The 19,948-nt window shown below is 55.4% G+C and overlaps 1 protein-coding gene across 9 annotated transcripts in view; it reads left to right on the forward strand.

The window, feature by feature from the left end:
* PITPNM2 (phosphatidylinositol transfer protein membrane associated 2) overlaps nucleotides 1-19,948 on the forward strand; it is a 144,100-nt gene that overhangs the window by 25,480 nt on the left and 98,672 nt on the right. For 8 of the 9 annotated variants that reach the window (XM_042909970.1, XM_042909975.1, XM_042909974.1 and 5 more), the window contains exon 2: nucleotides 7,969-8,075. The gene's annotated coding sequence lies outside the window, so the exon portion shown is untranslated. Of the gene's footprint in view, nucleotides 1-7,968; nucleotides 8,076-16,793; nucleotides 18,088-19,948 lie in introns of those variants that run through there. The other variant, XM_042909972.1, reaches the window with a different exon arrangement.

A 19,948-nucleotide genomic window follows, 5' to 3' on the forward strand; every position in this document is an offset into this window, starting at 1 on the left:
TGTTGGTGAAAGCTCTGTGACCCAGAATATTTCCCTTTTTGCTTTGCCTACCAGGAAGCACACAGCTAAGATGATGATGATGATGATTGTAACTCATTTGCTTGTGGATTGTCCTTGGGAGTCTCAGGATAGCTTTTCTCGTCCATTTTGGTTTCTTTCGTTCTTTACTCATGTAGTGTTTTGGGGGAGGTAAACCTACATAGTAAGGTTTTGAGAAGCAGGTAGTATGAGTGGAGCTCACATACGTGCAGGAGCTCTCATCACGTGCTTAGCCTGTGATTGCCGGGTGCAGAACTGGGCTGTACCTGATCCCCCTGAACTGTTAACTACACTGGTGATGCCTAGGCCTGATTCTCCTGCGCATCCTTCACACGTCTGACGCGCAGTAAGGGTTTGGTGAATGTATCAGTTAGGATAGGTTTGCTGGCTGCTGTAACAAACCGTTGTTACAGTCTCAGTGGCTTATCCCAACAAAGGCTGTTCTCACTCTTGCAGTTGAATTGGATGGGCTGGGGGTGGCCTCTGTGTAGTGATTCAGGGATCCCACATCCTTTCCTGTGGTGTTTCTGTCATCCCCTGGGGCTCCCTTGGGGTCCTCCGCTGGACCTGGGCAGTCAGCTGCCTGGTGAACGAAGAGAGAGAGGGCATTGAGGATCACGTGGGCATTTTAGGGGCCAGGCCTGGAAGGGGTGTACGTGCCGCTGCTCCCAGAACTCCTCACGCATCTTGAACCTGGGGGGCTCCAGATGTAATTTAGGAAGAGGAAACTGGACCAAGCCAGAGTGGCATGGCAAGTGTTGTGGAACGAACAAACGCGTGCAGGGCACGGAGGTGAGGGTGGGGATCCTCAGGGGGCAGAGGTGAGGAGACTCTGTGCCTACCTTGTAAATCTAGGTGCCACAGTCGTTTGGCCTTTGTTCAGCGCTTTGGATTCTGTTTCCGTGTTCCCTTCTGCCCAGACTAGGAGGTCGCAGAATGTTGGAGCTGAGTGGAGAGGCCCTTTAGAGGCCAGCCTCCTCACTGCACACGTGGAGAAGTGGATCCCGGAGAAGGGAACTGGTCCACCTGGAGTCAGCCAGTGAGAACGCTGGTCTCAGCACCACATCTGGGGGCATTCCCTGGGGCTCCCAGGGAGCATCTCTGCTCACAGCCTACCGGACGGTACGGCTGAGCCAGCCAGCAGAAGGTCCGGCTTCTGCGCCCGATCACTGGAGAAACCCCCGGCCTCCACAGCAGCTGTTTGACTTCAGCATGTGTTCCGTTGGGGCTTGGGGAGTGGAAAAGGAGTCTCTCCCTGACACTTATTTAGGCACTGCCTTGTCTTCGTGACTCACCTGTGAGAGCACCAAAGAGCTTCACTGGTCCCCCATTAGAAATAGACATCTCCCCCAAAGCCATTAGAGCGCCTGACCACCGTGTTCATCATTCATCGCTGCAGCGAAGTACTCCCAAACTCAGTGGCTTAAAACATCAACCATTTTATTTATTTGCTCACAGCGTGGCAAGGCAATTGGGGCAGGGCTTGGTGGGGACACCTCATCTCTGCTCCACCGGTGTCAGCTGGGACAGCTTGACTGGGGGTGGAGGATCCCTCTCCAAGATGGCCTCACTCCCGGGGCTGGCGTGTCGGGGCTGGCACTCGCCTCTATCTGCTGGGGCTCTTGGCTGGGACAGTGGTTCTCCTCCACACCACTTCTCCAGGCACTGTAGTAAAATACGCGTAACATAAAATTTACCACTTTAGCCGTGTTTAAGTGTCCAGTTCAGTGGCATTAGGTGTGGTGTTCACACTGTTGTGCCACCGTTTCCATCATCCATACCCAGATTCTTTTCTTCTTCCCATACCGAGACTCTGTCCCTGTTCAACGACAGGTTCCCCTTCCCCTCCCCCAGCCCCTGGCACCCACCCTCCTACTTCCTGTCCCTGTGAACGTGACTCCTCTGGACATCTCAGGTGGAACCATGCAGTATTTGTTGGCCTGTGACCGGCTTATTTCATTCAGCACAGTGGCCTCTGGGTTCATCCAGAATGGCCTTCCTTTTGAAGACTGAGTAATAGTTCATTGTATGGTGAGACCACACATTTTGCTGATCCATTCGTTTGTGGATGGACACCTGGGTTGTGTCCACCCTTTTCTATTGTGGATGGTGCTGCCGTGAACATAGGTGTGTGAATATCTGTTTGAGTCTCCGCCTTCAGTTCTTAGCCAGGCATTCCTGAAGGCTTGGGTCTGAACCTGGTGCAGAGTTACTTCCAGCACGTTCTGTTGGTTAAAACAGGTCTTGGGGTCAGGCTAGATTCTAAGGACCGGGACTCCACAAGGCTGTAGCTCATTGGGTCCTTCACAGAAACCATCTGCCACGACCCCTCTGGGGAAAGATCTTTGCAGGAGAGGCAGGTGGACCCGCTCGCACACACCCCTCCAAGACCCGATTCCCCTCTCGGATGCCTCCGAATGCCCAGATGCCTGTGGCCCCGGCTTCCGGAGGCGAGGTTCCGTCGTCGGCAAAGCTCAAGCCAGAGCCCTGCTGTCCCCTCCCTTGGGGGGGCTGCAGCGCTCGCTGTCTGTTTTGTATCGCTAATGGCTGTGCCTCTTATTATATAATCTGTTATTCTGTGCCGCACCAGGCCCTGGTTACTTGTCAAAAGTTTCTAGAAGCCAGCTGTATCAGCTCCAGGCAACTGGGGGTGCTGCCTGTCCCTCATAGTATTAGTCACTCTGTACTTAGCTAAATTTAACTTTTTATCATCCAAATGATATTTTTGTGGGCTTGGAATTTTACATAATGCTACCAACTGCTGCAGGCTAAGAATTTCTCCTTTGTGTTGTGAGTGTGCGTGTGTGTGTGCGTGTGTGTGTGCGTGCTGGTTTTCTCCCCCATGAACTTTTGCACGCCCAAGGAGACATTCTTCAGTTTCCCTTCCCTGTTCTGCCTTCCCAGGCCCTGGGTTTCTTCTCAGGCTCTGCTTTGCCTTTTGCCAGCTGGGAGGAAAATTGCTCCTAACAGCTTTCTGATGGCCCTGCTAATGCTTCCTTCCTTACTCGAGGGCTCTCCACTTTGAAGGTCTCTGAGGGTTTCCCTGCTGATTCCGACAGTCTGGGATTCAGAGAAGGAAGCTCAGCTCCAGAGTAGAGAGTGTCTGCTGAGAAAGCAGAGAGAAGGGTCCGGAAGGGAGGGTGGGGGTGGGGGCGGTGGTGGTGGAAAGGGACAAGAAGTAAGAAATCCAGTGACTTGTCCAAGGTGTGGGGTCCAAGACGCAGGCGATTCCTTTGTGCCTGGGGGAGAGACTCACCTGTTCTGTCACCACTGGGAGAAGTCAGGGCTGCGGGGGGGTGGGGGTGGAGGGTGTGTGGAGCTGGGAGATCTGGCATCTCCTTGGGGAGGGGCTCCGGAGCTCTGACTTCCCTGAGCACCCGCCACTCAGAAATGGTAGCATGCTGGGCCCTTACCCAGGGGTCTCGTGCGGTCCACATGTAACTGTGCATGCCTCCATTTTCCAGATGGGAAAACTGAGGATCAGATCAGAGGGTGAGCCCTTTGCTCTGTGCCAGGCATGGCACCTACACTCGCATCCTGTAGCTCACCGGCTCTTGGCAGAGGTCTGTGAAGTAGGGGCCCGTGCCAGGGCTCTCTTACAGACAGGGAAGCTGAGTCCCAGGGAGGTTAAGCACACTGCTTAAGTTGCTTGAGGCGAGGCCACAGCTGAGAGGCCACCCCAGACCTGCCCTCAGACCACCCAGCCGTGTCACCTCTTCATTGCTCAGCGGCCTCAGATGGGACTCGCACTGGGCCCTGGGCTCTTCCCAAAGCCTATGAGGCTGACTCCAGCCTCACCTGGTCTCCAGGTTTCCTGTAAGCAATCTTTAAGTACGGGTGTGTGTGTGTGTGTGTGTGTGTGTGTGTGTGTGTGTACGTACAGGCTGCTTCTGGGAGAATCTACCTGGAATTGGGATTGGCTTCTTGAGCAGGGGAACCCTGTTCCGGGAAACAGGGACAAGGCTGAAACTCAGGCTCACCTTGCACCCTTTTTATGTTTTCAAAAATATGGATGTAATGCTTGTTTTAAATTATTTTATCAACAAGTTAGGAACTCCTGGGTAGAAACCCCAAAGAATTAAACGCACCTGCACACAAAAGCTCGTGTGTGATCGCTCACGGCAGCGGTTGTATTCACAATAGCCCCGAACGCGGCGTGTTCATACAGAGGAATATTATTCGGCCACAAAAAGGGATGAGGCGCTGACACGCACTACGACACGGATGAACCCTGCAAACACGATGCCAAGCGAGAGAAGCCAGACGCAGAAGGCCACACAGGACGCGCCCGCTTCTATGAAACTCCCAGAACAGGCAAATCCATGGAGACAGAAGCAGGGCGGCATTTACCGGGGACTGGGGGAGGGGGAACGGAGAGTGACCGGTGGTAACGGGTGTGGGTCTCTCTTTGGGGTCGAAGGAAACGTTCTGGAAGCGGGTAGCGCTCAGGGCCGCGCAGCTTTGCGAATGTGCTAAATGCCGCCGAATCGTGCGCTTCGGGAGGGTGAACGTATGGCACGCAAATTATATCTCAGTAAAACAAAAAATCAGAAGCCATGTCTCAGGATGGAGTCAGACGCCCCAGCGTGTGCCAGCGACCTGTGCGGCCCCACTACCATTTGCATCTGTCCGCGTCTGCACGTTTTTTGCCACCTGCTTCACGGTCTCCATGTCAACGGGGGATGGAAACCACAGTGTTTAACTTCGGTTATACCACCCACTCGTTTGGAACTTATGCTTTCAACCAGGGCCAGCCTGAGACACGCAGACGTCTGGGCAGGCTCGTAATTTGGCACCCCAGCAAACCGGTATTCTTTAAGTGTTTGTTTGACATTTATTTAGTGGGATGAGGAGAGACTGATAGCCTATTAATAGAAGTTGGGTAGAGAAACAGATTCACTTACTAATTCACGTCCACTGACCAAAATCAGGCAGGGATCTGAAAAATTTTCAGGAAAGCGGTTCTGACTCCTCCAAAAGGTGGGTTTTATTATTATTTTTTTTTTCCCTTGCCGTTTTTCAAATGACTCAGGACGTATATTGAAGATTTAAATCTTGTTTTTTACCTTCATTTATTTATTTTGAGAGAGACAGAGAGCAAGTGGACGAGGGGCAGAGGGAAGAAGAGAGAGAGAGAGGGAGGGAGGGAGAGAGAATCCCAAGCGGGCTCTGCACTGTCAGCTCAGAGCCTGACACGGGGCTCGAACCCACAAACAGTGAGATCATGACCTGAGCTGAAACCAAGAGTCGGGTGCTTAACCCACTGAGCCACCCAGGTGCTCCCTGAAGATTTAGATTTGCTCTGTGAAGGAGAAGATCCAGTCTGTAAGGTGATGAGTGTAGTTGATTATACTGTATCGTATGATTGAAGTTTGCTAAGAGGATAGAATGTTCTCCCCACACCCGCCCCCAAAAAGGGTTGCCGTGGGAGGGGATGGATGTGTGAATTAACTCCATGGGGAGGAATCCTCTGCAGTGTGTCAAACATCACCTCATACGCTTAAAAAAATTTTTTTAATGTTTATTTATTGAGAGAGAGAGAAAGAGGGAGAGAGACAGCATAAGCAGGGGAGGAGCAGAGAGGGAGGGAGACACAGAATCGGAAGCAGGCTCCAGGCTCTGAGCTGTCAGCACAGAGCCCGACACGGGGCCCGAACTCACAAACCATGATATCGTGACCTGAGCCGAAGTCAGACGTTTAACCAACTGAGCCACCCAGGCGCCCATCCTCGTTCACTTTAAATATATCACCGTTTTGTCAGTTGTATCTCAGTAAACCCGGGGAGAAAAACTTTAAAGGCACAGAACGTTTTCTTTTTCTTCCTGATAATCAGCAACTCACCACCAGCATATTAATGGGTTCCGGAACCCCGCCTCCCTGGGACCACAGCCACAGGTGTGCGCGGACCATGCACGCGACAGCTCTCAGCCACGAGGCTTGTGTTTTACTTTGACTTCTCATCTTCCCAAAGGGAGTGGGCTGATTTGCTTTTTGCCTTTTGTGCGAGGGGTCACGGGAGGAGACCTGAGTCACCTAGCAGCATCTTCTATTTAATCCCCGTGGTGTTGTCCTGCCTCCTGCCTCCCGCCACCCACCCCTAGAGGTTCCCCCAAGGAGCTGACCGGCTCCTTAGGCTGATCCTGCATTCACTTTCTGGACTTCAAATGCTTTCTCTTTTTTCGAGTCAGAGAAATGATCTCCCCGCGGTGCACCTCTCTGTAAGGAGCCTGCGCTTCTCTCTCGCAGCCCCTGCCGGTCTCATTCTGCTGGCTGTGAGTCACAGCTGACCTTCTCACCCACAAGAGGCGTCACGGTGGCGTGGAGAGGGGCCAGCCTCCAAAATCTGGCTTGCCATTGACTGTTGTGTTGCTATGGCAAACTTCTGCCCTCTCAGTGGGCTTCCTTACCTCTGAGGCTCACGGCTGACCTCACACGGGGTGAGTTTGGAGGTTTTGTGATGGCCGCTAAGAAACAGAACGGAGAGACCACATGGAGGCAGGGCGTGTGTGCGGTGAGCTGTGGAATTTGGTGCAATGGAGAGGAGAGAAGCTGGAGGGCCCGACGTGCCCAGGCGGGGGCCCGGAACCTGGGAACCCTGAGATGTGTTGTTCGTTCGGGATCCGGCGTGCATATGGGGGTGTACGTGCGGCCGTGGACAGGAGCGGCAGGTGCAGGGCCAAGAAGGAGGCTCACCCCTGCAGGCCCAGCCCAAAGAGGACTTTTCAGAGTTGGCCGAGCCTCCTCCGGGAGTGTGGGCCCGCACCGCTTCGGGTGGGCGTGTGAAAAGCTGGTCTCCGCTGCTTGCAGCCACACCTCCCACTGCTGTGCTGTCCCCAGTTAGATTCTCTCCCTCCTCTGAACTCTTACTGCCTGTGCCCTCATTCGGCAGTTTATCGCTTCTGCTGTCCCCAGCCACCACAAAATGCCCCTTACTTTACCTTTACCTTTGTCGAGGATACTAGCCCCTTGCGGGCACAGGCTGGTGACCCCAGAGCCGCCAGCGCCCGGCCTCAGCCCTTGGCGTGAGGTTATCCCGGACCTGGGGGGATTGGTTCCTGAAGAGCCATGGCTTCTACGGCCCACGCAGGGGGTGGGGTGGGGAGGCTGCCTTCCGGTCATGGTCAGGGGAAGGCCTCCCGGCTGCTGCCCACTTCCTGGGCTCAGTATGGGGTCTGGCAGGCGTGTCAGACAAACAAGAATGTGTTGAGGTCGAGCTGCAGGTGTGGGGCCACGGCGGGAGCCCCGGGTTGGGTGGCGGCTTTAGCAGTGCCTGTGGATTTTCTGACGTCTCGTAGTCTGATTGTACCCGGGACTCCCCCGAAACCCATTTCTCCACCTTTTCCGTTTTGTTGTCGGTGCTCATCTCTGGCCTTTGGATGTCTGGCAGAGGTGGGTCTCCAGTTACACACCGCCCAACTGCAGGGACTTGATGGGAAGGAGAGAATTATCTGCATCACCCCATGACGCTGCTCGTGACCCCGCCCCGGGCACCAGGATGCTCGAGGCTGGTGGCCAAGAAGCCCAGGCTGCCGTTCCCCCCTCTCTTCCACTTGCCTCCTCTCTGCAGCCTGGGGTCCTGCAGTCCCAAAATTTGATAGGTGAGGAATCTCAGGTTTGACGCCGAGAGCTCTGAGCTGGGCTTCTGGGATAAGAAAGCTCGCGTGTGTGCAGGGGGGTGTGGGGTTCTGATTGTCTCCCTAAGCAGGGGGAGCCCTGGGCAGTGCCGGGTGCATCAGCCTCCGTGATTGAAAGGACTGGGCCCCTTTGTCGAGAGAAGACTCCTTCAGCCCAGCGTCCCCTGTCCTGTCCCCTAGGCACAGCTAAATTTCTGGTCTTTGGCGTTGCTCAGGATGAGGCCAGGCCCTGTGGGTTTCCTGGTGAGTTTCCCAGGCGCCTCACCTCCTCCCCGACTGGGCTTCTCCCTGCAGGATGCTGACTCGTGCTTCCTGGTCCCCGACACCCTTCCGTGTGCCTAGTGAATCGTCCCTCCTCCTGCAGCAGGACGTCGAGGGAGCCTTCTGACGCAGACCCACAGGTAAGGACCGCCCACTGGCTTTGGAGTTTGGGGGAGCTGGGGCTCGCTTGCTATTTCTTCTTTCTTAAACATCTGACTTTATCTGATTAATGGGGTAGATTGTATTAATCGATCCTGCTTCTTGCAAATATTGATTGCTCGCTAAGTAGGTAGGACTGATGTTCTGTCTGTGGTTCCTTTAGATGCCAGATATGATACAACCCCCCTCTGGTGGCCCTTGTGACTCTCCACTGTACAGGGCACCCTGAGGGACTTCTCTTCTCTTCTCTTGGACCCCCCTGGCCCAGCCTGGGCTCCCCACCCCCAGGAAATACGGCAGGACAGGAGTTTCAGGATTCCTCGGCCTTGGCAGAGGGCAGGGGCTGGGCACTGCCTCTCGGCGTTTCCCATGAGCTGTGATTGGCGACATGGGAAAAACCTTGTGTGTGTTTTCACTTAGACATTTGCCTAGATGAGAAACCGAGCAGGGGCTGTGGCGTGTCTGAGGTCCTCTCTGGAGTCAGTGGCAGCCCCAGGACTAGGGGTGGAGTCTCCCTGTGCTTAGTTCCTTCTCTCCTTCTGCCCTGGATCCTCCTGAGCTTCTTGTCCATCCAATTCCATTTCCTGTCCCCGGGTCTCTGGCACAGGCCTCTGTCCGTCCCCTTTTTGTCATGCCAAGGCCTTCGGGGGGTAGAGCAGGTAAAGTGGTGTTGCCTTTTCTTGTTCTAAACTCCAACAAACACTTCTCGCTGGACACTATTCAGCTAAACACGCTGTGAACACACTGGCCCTGCTGAGCACACAGGGTCCATTATGACCCCGTTTTCCACGAGGAAGCTGAGGCTCAGAGATGGCAAGTGTCTGGCTCAAGGTCACCTAGCAAGTCAGTGGTAGGCTTGGGATTGGACCCCAAGTCTAGACCCTGAAGCACATGACATGGTTTTCCAAATATGGCATGACTTCCCCAAAAGATGGGGTTCAGACTGTGCCCTTCCTTGCCGTCTGGCTCCACGTCAGTCCCTTGCCTCCCCTGGGCCTCTGCTCCTTGCGGCGGAACAGGGCAGGGCAGACAAGGCCTCAGCTGTGTCCCCCTCACTCCTGGGTTTCCATGTTGGCACCGCAGGCTGTTTTCTCTGTAACTGCTCATTCTTTCCAGTTGCTGTAAAAAGGCCTCCAAGTGCTAAGAAGGGAGAGTGCTCTGTTGTATTTTTGTTTTGTTGTCTTGTGTTAATTCACTGTGTGAGAGTCTCGGAATCTCAGCTGCCAGGGTGGGTCTGGGGGAGGGCTGGCAGGGGAACGCAGGCCTGACCCTGAGCCTCCCCGAGGTCGCTCATCATCCTGCTGTGTCCTGCTGGCCTGCGGGGCCCTGGCGAGCCCTTCTCTGCCTGTGAGGCCTGAGCTCTGACGACAGCTTCTTTGCTTCCTGTTTCCTTTTCTACCAGAAGGCAGTTCTTTTTCCTTCCTTACAACTGCATTCCCCACGTATGTGGTTTTAGAGATGGTGGCCTTGTGGCCACCTGATCTGGGAGGGGAGACCCACTTAACCCCAAGAGTTCTCCAGGATTCCTGTGCTTTACTCGTTTATCCCGTGAATAGTTACTGCGTCCTTCATCCATATAGACCAGGTACTACTGTTCTAGGTATTGGGCGCACAGCCGTGAACAGAGAGATGGGAGTCCTGCCCGCGTGGAGTTAGGCTCTCGTGCTTCAGGAACACTCCCTGCCCTACGGTCTCACCTCTGCTCTTTGCACAGGGGAAGATCGTGGTTGCCCCACCCACCTCTGAACTCCCCCCGGGAGTTTGTGGCCATGAAAGGCGTCAGGACCCCTGGGCCCTGGCTGGCAGGAGTGTGTGGAGGGGGTGATGGGGATCGGCAGGCAGCCCTTCCCCAGTGGCTGAGAATGTGAAATCCCCTCCTCGTCCCCACAGTGGGGTGAGGAAGGAAAGGGCTTAAGGAACAGGGTCTATTTTTAGAGGAGCTCTTGCTCCAAAGGAACAGGAGCCCTTCCTTCCAGAAGGTGGGGGTGGGGTCGGTGCAGGGCAGGGGGCTGCTGGAGTTGTTTTCTCCGCTTAGCCTGCCTGTGTTCTTCATCTGCTTGACTTGGATGCAGGGCCGTCCGCAGAGAGGGTTTGCCTGAAAGAGGCAGGGGGAGGGGGGCGTCCCAGCCGGGGGACAGCATCTGCCCTCAGGCACCCACCCAACCCGGAGCAAAGCTGAAGACGTTTGCCATGAGCTGAGCCCGTGGGCAGAGCTTCTAGCATTTGACCTTAACCTCCTCGGATGGGGGCCTGGGGTGGGGGAGGGTCCGCAGGCACAGGTTCAGGGTCCTCACTTCCTTCCTGACTCCCCACACTCGCAGGGAGGGGCGCTTCCTGCCATTGTCTCTGTGAGGCCTCAGCAAGGTCACTGTCTCCTGAGGAGGAAGAGGGCGGATGTCACCAGCAGGACCTCAGCCCACAGCAGCACTGACACACATGTTTTGTCCCTGCCACCCGTGCTGGCCTCCCAGCCTCCCTGCAGCCCAGGACACAGGCCACAGGCAGGGTAGGGGCTCTTCTCCTTCACCTGCAGAAGCTTAACCCTGCCCGGAGCCACCCTAGCGGCTGTCCCCTCAGGGTTTAGGTCGGTGACGATCCGTGGCTGCAGCCAGCTCGCCTGGGCACAGAGAGGCAGGAGCTCGAGGTCAGGAGGCAGGGCCGTGGGACGCCGTGTTGTGTCCTAGAGCAAGGATGCTTCCCACTTCCTGTGTTCCTTTGCTGTCCCCCCACAGTGCTTGGGAGAGAACTGGGTGAGATCTGAGTCCCCCTCCTGTCCCCTCCTGACTTCCCTCCGCCATATTTCTTTTTCTTATGTGGTCCCTTGACACGCAGCCAGCCCTGCCCGGCACCTGGGCCGGAACGTGGAGGGGCTTTCAGCAGAGAGATCGCAGGAGCCTCCCTGCCCACCTACGGCCTCTCTGCTCTTCCTCAGCTCAGGGGCCTCCGGGAAGCCATTCCCTGGCTTTGCCCGCTGACTAGGTGGTGCGCGTCTTCCCGAGAGCATACTTTTGTTTTCATCCAGGTGGCAGAAATGCGTTCCTCCGGCTCCGTGTCGGGTCCCTGCTCCTGGTCACCTGGGGAGGTTTGCACAGGTGCACCGTGGCTCTCAGAGAGCCAGGCTGCAGTGCACTCGGCTCTCGCACTCCAGGGTCGGCAGAGCCAGGGTGAGAAGCCGGCTCAGCCTCCTTCAGGCCGCGTGAGGCCAGGCTGTGGCCCTGTCTCAGCCTCCGTGGTCCCGGCCGGGGCTCCCCCGGAGTTCTGCCCGCAGGCTCTCGGCACTGGCGGCACCCCCCTTCTGGCTGCCTTCTGTTCCCTCTTTCCCCATCTCTGACTTCACTCGGTTTTGAGGATGGGCCCACTGCTTGAATTTCTTGCTCTTCCCCACGTGGTCGTGCACTGACAGACGCCATGTGTATAAGGAGGCGTCTGGAAGCACTTGCTTATGAACTGACCCTTAGACCCACCGGGACCAGGTGCAGTCAGTGTTCTCTGGGTCATTTCCGTGCTTTGTTCCTCCCCGCGTTTCCTGAGCCGCAGACCTGCCTGGAACAATCACTTTGATTCCTGGAGACAGTGTCCAGAGCTTGGGATTCTCAGAGGGACTCCTGAGATGATGCCATTCAAGCTGGAGGTTGTGTGGCCCCAGACTGTTCATTTTAACAGCACGATGGAACCTGCAGATGATCGAAATGTATTCATCCAATGCATTGTAGTCATATGTTTACTCAATATTTAGTGAGTACCCACGATTCTGAGAGCTGGGTGGGTATAAAAGAATAATAAAACATTTAAAATGCTGGCCCTCCTGGGCTTATAGTCTAGTGTGGGTATACATACAGTAAACAAATGATGCAGCAAACTATGCAAGACTGCGCTAAATGAATGACAAAGCTTCTCAAGTCAGGACAGTTAAGCAAAGGCCTAAAGGCAGCGAAGGAGAAAAAGCCAAGAGGTTATCTGGAGGAGGAGCATCCAGGCAGAGGAGACAGCCTGTCCAAAGGCCCTGAGGCAGGAGCTTGTCCGGGATGTTCTTGAAACTGGAGAGAAGGAGGGAGGGGAAGGGGCTGGAGAAGAAATGAAAGCCCACATGCAGCAGGTCTTTGGAGGTCTTATTGAGACTTTGACTTTGAGCTAGATACGGTGCTGCTGAGGAGTTTGTGCCCAGGAGGGCCAGGCTCCCACTGAGCTTTAAAAGGATGGTTTCTGGCTATTGTGCTGGGAATGGACTGGATGGGGTGGAGGGAGGAAGAGGGGAGGCCAACGGGGAGACTGTTACAAGGGCCCGAGGTGGCAGGCCCTGGACCAGAGGGGCTGCGATGGAGGTAGTGAGGGACTTGGGCTCCAGGCATGTTTTAAAGGTAGGGCCTCAAGGAATCTCTGAGGAACCGGGCAAGCCCTGTGGTGTGGACTTTTAGAAAACAGGTTCTCACAGACTTGGAAGGACTCAGGAGGTCAGCTTTTTTTGCTTACCGTCTGGGGAAACTGAGGACCGGTGAAGGAAGTCACTGCCCAAAGTCACAATGCAAGCTGGTTAGTGGCAGAGCCAAGACTCAGGCTTCCAGCCCCAAGTCCAGTGTTTTTGTAGCTGAACTGATGGACAGCTCTGGGCGGGGGACGTGCAGGGGTTCGAGGGCTCAGGGAAGGACTGGCTGTGGACCCTGCTGCTGAGTGTGGGGTCCTGGCAGACTGCACCGGCGGGCAGGAATTCAGGGCTCTGAGAGCTGAGAGTTCTGGGTGCCCTGGGCCTTGAACAGCTCTCTCTGGGATGGTGTTTTGACTTGGTTGGACAGAGGTCTGAGTTGGTTGGCCATGTCTGAGCTCTGGGGCAGATCAGTTGGTGCTCTCGTGCATTTTATTAACACTTTATTGAGCTTCTTCCAAGTGCCAGGCCAGAGATAAGATGTGCTTGCTCTCGAGGAGCTAACAGTTCAGGGGAGACAGACAGGTGAACCCACATGCCCCTGGGACAGTGGCAAGCTGTCCACACTGGGGGGATCTCTATCCACGGTCAGGCCGGGCACTGAGCAGATTCTTCAGTCTCCAGATACCCCAGAGAACACAAGCCAGAGGCCGTCGGTACACCAAGGGGGTCATGCTAAATCCACAGTCCATCTCTTGTAACAGAGGGGGCAACGAGGGTCGGTGGGGGCTGGGATCTCAATGCCCTACAGCTGTGTCACCTAGAACAGGTTTCACTTAAACTGTGACGACCCAGTGGCACCCTGAACTTGATTATACTCCCTGGGAGGCAACCTTGAATTTCATCGCTGGGACTTCCTGTGTGCCTCTCTGTGAATAGGGCTGGTGACTTATTTTTAGCTTGCGAGCCTGCTCTAATGATGAACTTTAAGTCACTTGTGACCTTCGAGATGCAGAACAAGGCCTGTGAAGTTCCCGGCTCTGCACAGGGGGGTCTGGGCGTTGTCTTTAGACTCCCCAGCATGAAGGTAAAGACAGATTTTGCTTTGGCTCTCTTTGGTGAAGCTGAAACTATAGGCCAAAGGAGGGAAACCCAGTTTGATTTTTCTTTCGGCCTTTTAACTTGACCTGTCCCCATCACAATAAATGTACCATCGAGGAATGACAGCTTGGAAATTGCTTCCATTGATTGATTTTCAGCTGTCTCCAGAAACGGTTCTCATTGCCCTGTGTTCTGGTTAGCGCCCTGTGACCACGGGTAACAAGAGTGTGGTGCCCAGAAGTGGGAGATCCGGCCACATGCTGAAGAGAGGCGTGAGCCCCAGTGGGCTCGGTGTCCAGCCAGCCTCTGTCCTTCTGTTGGCGTCGTCCTCAGAGGCCAGAGGAGGTGCGAGGACGGCAAGGAAACCAGGCACAAGCTGTTGAGTCCCTTCCTTCCCTACTGTGGGCTGCAGCCTGTCTCTGGGCCTGTCTGCCCTGGGCTGACATGGCTTGACAGGGGATTTCATTCCTGCGGTGCTTCTCACGTGTAGACCCCTTGTCTAGGACAACTGAGGTTGGGTGCTGTGCCCACAGATCGGTGGTGGGTTTCGGGATTCACGCCTCCCCTCTGGGCTCAGTCTCCCTGAGAAAAGGGGGTTTGTCGGCTTGTTCTCATCGAGCAGCTTTCTGGGAGGTGGGTTCCCAGATGGGAGGCATGGCCTTAGGTTGGGCCGTCATTTATCTAACATGTATTAAATACCTTCTGTGTGCCTGAGCTGTGCTATGTGCCAGAAGTAAAAATAAATCCAAGTTGTGCTTTGACGGGGGAGAACCATGCCTCCCCTCTTCCCTCTAGATGAGCTTTGCCCTTCTAGGCCATGCACTTTGAGTACTAAAGCCATCGGCTCGTGCTGTTTCCTGTGCCTTTCCCCCTTCTCCGTCTGGTAAACTCCTGTGCGTCCTTCAAAGCCCAACCCAAATGCCCCCTTTTCAAGTTACAGATACTCTTGGGAGATATGGTGCACCCACTCCCTGGTGCTTTGCTGTGAATGAGTTTATTAAGTGGAACCAAGTGGGTGAGGATGAGATAAGATGGCATCTCAGCAGGAGGGACATCTCTTACAGCATGAGTTGCCCCAGGGCCAGCCCATCCCATGACCCGCGCTCTACTCCTGCCACAAGGGGATATCTGAGGTCAGGGACATGTTTTCTTCAACCACTAAAGCATTTCACAAAGATGGCCTAGATTTGAAAGGACTGACGGGAGGAAAGAAAGCAAATGAGAAAACCAGTGTAGAGCATCTCACATGTGCCTGGCACTTAGTAGGTGCTTAATACACACAAGTTCCTTGCCTAACACAAACAAGCAGAGTTGACTATAGATCCCAGGGCTTACAGCTGCCTAGGGACCGCTAGCTGTGCCCCTAGTTGGCAGAGCTCTCTGATCCAGATCTGTGTGGGGCTCGGAGCACATGAGCAAACGGTTCCTTCTGTCTGTGAGGTCAGGAAAGGCTCCTGGGGCTGGGGACCCTTGGAGCTGTGGAGGCAGAGTGTGAAGGAGGGTGTTTAAGGATGCACCTGCCCCAGATGAGACGGCCTGAGTCCCCTCTTTTACACAAGAATGGCCCATGCCGTGCCAGCTCCTAAGCTCTGTGTATGACACAGGAAGCTGGGGACAGGCCTGGCTGGGGACGTGAACAGCCAGCGGAATGCCACAGTGTGGCCGCCAAGCCTGCCCCGCCTGCCCCCCCCCGCCCCCGCCCTAGGCAAGAGGGACTCCCCCTGCTCTGTCTCCCCGAGCATGCTGGGCTTGTACGCTTCTGGTTTTGTACTGCTTGGTGATTTTTTAGCAAGCAGCTGGGCCGAAATATAATTTATGGAGCTTACAATTCCCCCATTTAAAGTGTACAATTCAATGAGATTTCATATATTCGCAGACTTACGCAACCATCAGAGATTTTTGGAACATTTTTATCACTCCAAAAAGAAACCCGTACTCCTTTGCTGTCACTCCCCTTCCCCCACCCCCTGGCAGCCACTAATCTGCTTTCTGTCCCTATGGATTTGCCTGTTTGGGACATTTCGTGTAATGGGATCGTACACTGTTTGGCCTTGAGTGACCAGCTTCTTTCACTCAGCATCATCTTTCAGGATTTATCCGTGCTTCGCTTCTATTTTTGGCTATTACAAATAACGCTGCTGTGAACACTCATGTACAAGCGTTTGTGTGGACTTCTGTTTCATTCCTCCTGAGTATGTACTGGGGAGCGGAATTGCTGGGTCATATGGTAACTCAATGTTTAACATTTTGAGGAGCTGGAGGCTTTTCCAAAGCAGCTGTCCCATTTTACAGTGCACATTAAAAAAAACCTTTTTTAATGTTTATTTTTGAGAGAGAGAGAGAGAGAACGAGAACAAGTGGGGGAGGGGCAGAGAGGGAGACACAGAATCCAAGCAGGCTCCAGGCACTGAGCTGTCAGCACAGAGCGCAACTCGGGGCTCGAACTCACCCACCTCGAGATCATGACCTGAGCCGAAGTTGGACACTTAACTGACTGAGCCACCCAGGCCCCGCCCCCACATTTTAAAAAATACTGACAGACATGGAGAGTTGGGCCAGAATGGGCGAGGGCTCCTACTGGGAAGGAGGGAGAGGGTAGGTCTCCCAGGGGCTAAAGATCCATACTGGGTGGAGGTGTCAGGGACCAACCCAGAGGCCCTGTCAGAGAACGCCCCACCCAGGCCACAGATACAGCCACAAGGATGCCGAGTGAGCCTCCTCAATCCCATTTGCTCAAAGGCTCTGCTCCTGAGATCTGCGATGGGGCCCAGCCCTTCTTAGTCTGACTCCATCTCACCACCCTTGACCCTGCACTCCTACCACTGCCATTCCCCAGTCAGACCATGCATTTTGAGTACTAAATCATTGGCTCATGATACTCCCTGTGCCTTTCCCCCTTCTCTCCTGGTAAACTCCTATGCATCCTTCAAAGCCCAACCAAAATGCCCCCTCTTCTATGAAATCTTCCCCATCAGGCTATCAGCTGGTGCCTTCTCTCTATTGCAGCTGCACTCTGTTCCTTCCTCTATTAATACATCAGGTGCTCAAATGAGCACCTGTCCCCTATCCCAGAAGGTGACTTATTCCAGGATGCTGAAACTAAGGACCAGGAAAGGCCCACCGGTTCCCCTAACGTGCCTGCTCTTCTTCCCTGCCCGGCCAGGCTGTCTCCGAACTGTCCTCCCTTCCAGGAGGTGGAAAGTGGCTGGGTAAGCTGGAGACCGTGCACATACTTCTACTGTGAGCTGAGCGCCTGTGTCCAGGTGGGAGGGGGTGAGGCGGGAGGGCGTGTCCCTGCAACCTTGGTGCATGGGTGACCTGCTTTTTTGTGAGCGCGTGTCCGGGAACCTGCAGAGCCCTCCTGCCCGCTCCCTTTGAGTCTCCGTTCTGTCTCTGAGCCGATTAACACGCTGACGTCCATCAGGAGATCACGTCACTTTTGGTCTCCCTGTAGCCCGGCAGCTGAGATGTATTGTTCGGTACTCGTCCACCGCACCACTACAGAGGGCCGTGGCCGGCAGGGAGAGAGGGATTATGTTGTTCCCATCTGGCTTCAGCTGCCTTGCCGGCCCATCCAGCTGTTCCCTGTTACCCACTGCCAAGCAGCAGATGCCGGGGGTGAGGTCAGCCTGGGAGCTGGGGACCTGCCCATCATCTTCACGTGAATGTCTTCAAGGCTATTTCTGGCTGCACCATTATCCCAACGGCTTCGGGGGATAAATATAGACACGGATTGAAAAGCCCCAGTGGCAGGCAAGCAGGCAGGCAGTGCTGGAGAGTGTGCGGACGGGGTACTTGGCTATAAATAAGTCTGCTAGAACACCCCCCCAGCCACGCCGCCACCAGCCGTGTGTGGAAAGACAGATTTCCTTGCCGACTCCGTCCCAAAGCCCACGTGTGCCTGGGGGCCCCGGGGGGCAGAGGAGGGAGAGGGGAGGATGCAGGTGTGTCGGGACCTCGTGCAGATGGGCTGGTTGCTGGGAGTCGCTCCCCCGTAGCGCTCCTTAGAGTAGCTTGCAAAGGGGAATGGCCAGTGGCCCCCGCGGGAGTCCTAGGGACAGCTACGCGGAGGGACAGGATGTTGTGCTAAGAACCGTGGTCTGGTTCAGCTCCTCTCCTCAGCTCAGTCTCCCCAAGGCCTGGTTCCTGTTGCAGGGCTGCCCGCAGACAAGGGCTGGGCCTTAGGTGGTTCTGGGGCCGGGCGGCAACGAGGCTTTCTCAAGCCTCATGCCCGTCTCCTCTTCTGCTTCCTCCCTGCCTGGATCCACCCTCCTGACAAGAGCACAGCTTTGTTTATCTTCTGCTTCCCCTGTCCTCACTGCTCAGTCGAGGGAGTGACCCTTGTTTAGGCTGGCGTTGCAGGGGAGGGGTCCAGTCGCTCCCTGGACCTTTCCCTTCCTCTCTCTTGTCTTCCTTCCTGCCCATTTCCCCACTGCCTCCTCCTGGGCGGGAGCAGGTAGCTGGGGCTGGTGTAGAGTGAGGAACAGGACGCGTGCCCGAGAGATACTTCTCATGGACGAGGAGAGTAGTCGGTAAGCTGGCAAGAATCCTGTGAGCTCCCCGTGAATAAAATATTGTTTCTGTGCAATCACCGAGCCAGGGAAGCGGCTTCCCGTGAGCCCGCTCGCCTCCTGTGGCCCTGGCCAACAGAGGCTGAGAGCGGGAGTGTGCGAGAAGAGCCGGTGCGGGGAAGAAGTCACACTTGGTAACACTGCCTGCATAGACCCTGCCCGAGGGCTTGCTGCCTGCACATGGGGAGTGGGCAGCTGCTGCGTGGGGGTGTGGCCAGGCCTGCAGAGGAGGAGGGGCTATGCCCCTGCCCCACGGTTATCCTAGAGATCCTAGAGCTGGTGGCTTTAACCCCGAGTGTGGGCAGGGAGCTGAGATGAACTGTCTGATGAACCCCCACTCTCAGGAGCTCGTTGGACACTGGACGGGACAGGGTCTGCCCAGCGTGGTGATGGTGCTACACGCCTGTGGGGATGGGGCAGGGAGCCCAGGGAGGAAGGTCTCGGGTGCTGGTACTTGCATTCACCCCATGCAATGCCAAGTTCACCCCACAGCTGAGGTGCGGTCGGCATAAGCGGGGAGGGCCTTCCCTGCAGAAGGAACAGCCTACGCAAAGGCATGGAGGCACGGTGGGTCCCACTGTGAGTCTGGTTAGGGGGTGTGCTGGGAGGCCAGGCAGGGTGGAGGGAAGGAGCCAGGTGTGTGGGTGGTCGTGTGCTGCTTAAGGAGCGTGGATGTCCTCTTGAGAGCTGAGGGGAGCGTGGAGGGGCTTTTATCCCGGGAATGTCACGCTCTGATGCGGGTATCAGAAAAGGGCTTCATCTGGCTTCGTGTGGATGACAGGTCGGAGGCGGGGGGAGGAGGGGGCAGGCTGATGGCAGTGTCCCGATATCTTGCTTTGTCGAGTGCATACCTGAAAGATTTTTTTTTTGTTTTTAACTGAGCCTGTAAAACCGGGATGTACGCGTGTGGGTGCACGCCCGAGAAAGTGGGATTTCTCAAGATGGCAGTGCTGAGCTGCGGTCCGCAGACGCCCGGCGTGAAGCCACCATCGGCTCCCCTTGTCACCGGAGGGGTGACTTTGTCCAGCAGGCTTGGCCCCCTGCCAGTGACCCGGGTCTGGAGCCAAGATAACTGACCCCAAGGGTCTCAGCCCTTGACCTGGGGTTCCCTGGAACCCCGAGTCAGCTGGCTATAAAGAGATGTCAACGTGTGCCTCTCAGCATCCTCTCCGCCTCTGCCACTGCTCTCCCCTCCTTATGCTAGTGCTGAGTGAGTCTAGCACCCCAAAAGAGAAGTATCTCTAAAGTGTTGTTTGACAAAAAGATAAACATGTTTGCTTAAGCGAGCCACAGGACCCAGAAGTTAATCTGGTCATGTAAATATTTTCATGTATTTACGATTCTGCGGGTGTATTTTGATAGAAGAAAGGAGAGATTTGTGTGGCCCTGACCCTGCCTTCGGGGAGAGGGTGTGATGTTGACTACTGAGTGCATGAGTCAGAGGTCCCACACTGCTCTGGAGCCCTGCTGTCTGTCTGCAGGGGCTGAGAAGATCAGAGCCAGGACGCTCCCAAAGGCCACGCAAGGCCGGGCCTCCGTTTCTCTGATGGGGCCCGGAAGGAAGTCGTTTCTGTCCTCAGCAACCCCTCGGACACAATACGTGTGGGTCCTTCACGCCAAGCAGTTCTCCGGTTCTCCGTGGACACCAGCCGTGCGTCCTGTGTGTCCGTTCCATTCTTACACTAGCGCCCCCCAGTTGGCACGGACCCCATGGGTTAAGGGCTCGGTCCCACAACTGCCTTCCATTTCAGATGCCTTTCGATCCCAAGTGACGGGTCCTGGGTTCCCCACTCTTCTGTCCAATCTGGCTACAAAGGCGGGC

Source organism: Panthera leo, chromosome D3, assembly GCF_018350215.1.
Source record: "Panthera leo isolate Ple1 chromosome D3, P.leo_Ple1_pat1.1, whole genome shotgun sequence".
Classification (NCBI taxonomy): Eukaryota; Metazoa; Chordata; class Mammalia; order Carnivora; family Felidae; genus Panthera; species Panthera leo.